This window comes from Octopus bimaculoides, chromosome 17 (genome assembly GCF_001194135.2).
Source record: "Octopus bimaculoides isolate UCB-OBI-ISO-001 chromosome 17, ASM119413v2, whole genome shotgun sequence".
NCBI classification, from domain to species: domain Eukaryota; kingdom Metazoa; phylum Mollusca; class Cephalopoda; order Octopoda; family Octopodidae; genus Octopus; species Octopus bimaculoides.
In genome coordinates, this window is record NC_068997.1 from 51,658,865 (window position 1) to 51,662,829 (window position 3,965).

A 3,965-nucleotide genomic window follows, 5' to 3' on the forward strand; every position below is an offset into this window, starting at 1 on the left:
ATATATATATATATATATATATATATATATATATATATATATGTGTGTGTGTGTGTGTGTGTATTATATATTTATATATAATATGTATATATATATGTGTGTGTGTGAGTGTATAGGTTTGTGTGAATAAAGGCGCGTGGCGTAGTGGATCGGGGTTTTGCCCTCACGATTGAAAGACGTGAGTGTAACACACGAGTAAGGCAATACATCCTGTTTTCGAACAACATACTTCGTCTCATGCTGCTTTGCTATCATTTTCCCATCTGATATATGGCACACCGCGCACCTCTACAAGCAAATGTCGATTCTATGGTGACAATGAGCCAATGTACAGCACAAAATTTTGATTACTATATACAAATCATGTGTGAAGGTTGTTCGGCAAATAGCTGCATGGCCTCCATCTGTCGTCTACGACACGAGAGTACACCATAAAACAACAATGATTTGTAATTTGAAAAATATTTAAGAAACGGTGGATTGTTACAAAAAAGGTTAAATATATTTAAAAGGAAGCAGAATATTGTTAATATGGTAATTTAGTTTTCGACTTGTAATGTAAATTTATATTTTAATAACGTATGAATAAAAGCATGTTTATGTTATTATAATTAAGTCTAGTCTTTATAAATTTCATTATTAGCAAAATTATGATGTGTAATATATTACTAAGTAAACAAAGATACACTTTCTTATTCTATACTAAGTGGGCAAACGAATTTATACACCAGGAGAAAATATTTTATTATTTAGATTAGTAAAACAATATGTCACAAGGAAAGCAAACTTCTGTTTAGTGTGATTTTTGATGTGAAATAAAATATTTTGAATATCATAAAACCCTAAAGATATTCACAGCTGTTGACATTGATTAAAATGCGTTGGTGTTTAGCACATTGCATAATAATAATAATAATAATAATAATAATAATAATAATAATAATAATAATAATAAAAAGATCACAATGTACTCCAAATTAAAAGTGGAAATGGCAAGACTGTATGGAATGCGAGAGGGTAATGATAAAGTGATACCAGTGGTAATCGGAGCGCTGGGCTCAATCCCATTGAAACTTCAAAACTTCTTAAGGCAACTGGAAATCCCATGCAGTATTATTATTATTGACACACGAGATGTCGAAATATCGTTCACTAGATAACAATAGCACTCTTCTTTTAATTTTGATATTATTATTATTATTATTATTATTATTATTATTATTATTATTATAGTGGTTTCAGATTCTGGCACAAGGCCTGCAATTTTAGAGAAGAGAATTCGATTACGTTGACGTACTTCATTTTGTCGACCCCGAAACGAAAAAGGTAAATTCGATCTTGGCGAGATTTGGGATCTGAACGTAAAGTGTCGGAAGTAATACTGCTAAGCAATTTCGTTCGACGCACTAACTTTGCACATCTCAACATGGTCCACACCCTCTTTAATAGTTCATTCAAGTATATACACTCATGCGACAGTAGCATACATACACCCGAATATTTCACCTAATGTACCTTCACAGTAGCATATACATCAGACACTCATATACACACAGCAACCACGCAAAACTCCCTAGAAAAACCTGCAGAATATATACACAGGTTCCTTCGCATTGCCTCCATGCAGAAGTCACGTTACTCCGTGGAAAAATCTAACAGCATCTACTGATATTTATTCAAAAGTATGTAAACCAGACCAGAAAAGTGTTGTGTTGCCTACCCGTTTGTTCTCTGTCCAATTTGTATCCTCAGATTTTTTTCCTATGAATCTGGAACTCCATTCCTTCTTTACAGGAGGGAACTAAGACCTATGTATTTTGAAATTTTGTTCATGGTGTTCTTAATTTTTCATTTTTTCTTCTTTCACTCCAGTCACAGTTTCATTGCAAATTTTAATTACATTTTGATCATTTCAACTTATAATTACGGTTCAAAAGTTCCCGTGTTTATAGATACCCTTCAGAAAATGCAATAAGTTCTACTAAATTCGTATCACATCAGAAACATATCTTTTAAAGTGAATCTTGTTTTAAATCATTTTAAATTCAGAATGTACATTAAAAGGCAATCTTAAATATGTTTATAGCCATTATTTTTATTCAATCCGTTTACTATTAAATGTTTTATATATGTCTTATTATTGAACGTTAACTCAAACAAACATTTTATGACAACTCATAGCATATTTGAAGTTTCCTGCTATTCAAATTGTTCTATTTCCTGTTTAAAACATAATATATCCAAGACTGATTTTCTTATAAATTATATTGTAATTTCCTAATTTAAATAATAAGTTATTGCTCCTATTTTATATAATCTATTACATGGTTTATACGGAATAAAACAATTTTCTCAGAAAGCTTATATGTTTTACTCGTACACAAATTTATTTTACGAAGACTAATCTTAATTACTATAAGGCGTCAATAATTATAAAGACATTAATTAAATTGCAATTTCAATAAATTTTAAACAGGTAGATTATCATCTTGGTTATGTGACTATTCATATGTATACATTTAACAGTATTCACTACAAACAGAACGCTTCGTTGAAGTACAAAATCTCCTCGCTCATTTTCCACAGCCCATTATATATCTTCTCTGTGACAACCATCTGGTAGTCACAACACTCACTCACTCACACACACACACGCACACATACACGCACGCGTACACACACACACACACACATACACACACACACAAATTTAGTCTCATTAGAAAACCTAGCCCAATGCATATATATAATCATATATATATAATCATATATGCTTACGTATTAATAATAATTTCTATTATAAGCAGAAGGCGTTCTAAGAATGCTTTTCTACTCTAGACACAAGGCCCGAAATTTTGGGGGCAGGGTACCAGTCGATTAGATCGATCCCAGTGCGTAACTGATACTTAATTTATCGACCCCGAGAGGTTAAAAGGCAAAGTTGACCACGACAGAATTTGAACTCAGAACATAAAGACAGACAAAATACCACTAAGTATTTCGCCCGGCGTGCTAACGATTCTTTTCACTCTCCATGCTTTAGCTTTTTTATTATAGCAATAGTCCGGATACTTATTGATCAGAGCACGTAGTGTTTCGGCCTTACATCCGTCCGTCTCCCCTAAAATGTCCCTAAAGTTTACGTTCCAATGTTCCAAACATGTTTCTCTAGAATGTGCCACAGCCAGCCCCTATTCGTCTTCCTAATCTGAGTTTCGGTAGGCAGTTGCTTCGCCTGTTCCAATAAGGCTTTTTTCTGAGTCTGGTTTACAAAAACAATCGGAGGATGTACCAGAGACATTTATTCAAAATCTAACCGTTGAATCTGCGTATACAATTTTCTTCAGCGAGCAATTACGAACATGCTTTTAAAATTCTATCATTGTAGCTGGTTTTCTCAGCGAAAACGTTACCGTTCTAAATTATTTTTAACTTTCTATTATTTGACAGAAACGAAGAATAGTTTCCCCCACGTTTTATTATTCATTCAATTTACGCTTTCTACGCACAAGCAATGAGAGTATTAGTGTGTAGCACAGCCGTACCTTAACAACTGGATAGGCTTCTTTCGACCTCAATATTCAGCCAGTCCGTCTTATAGATACTTTCATCGGATAGATGTCACATCACAAGGCAACAGACAATATCTTACAGTCCAAGTAATTTGAGCCTGGAATTATCGCTGCTTATTCACATTGACATTAATGTTTATTTCCTCCCATGAAAACACATAGGAGAATGTCACAGAAGCAGTGAGACTCGATAATATTAAAGAAAGGAACCTGACATTATATCATTAAGAAAGAGTTCTGTGTGACAAGACTCAATATACAGCGTCAGAAACATTTTGAAACCTGATTGGTAACCTCCCAAGTGTACATATGTGTGTGTTTGTGTTTGTGCATGTATATCTATTTATCTATCTGTCTGTCGATCTCTCTATATATATATGATATTATATATAT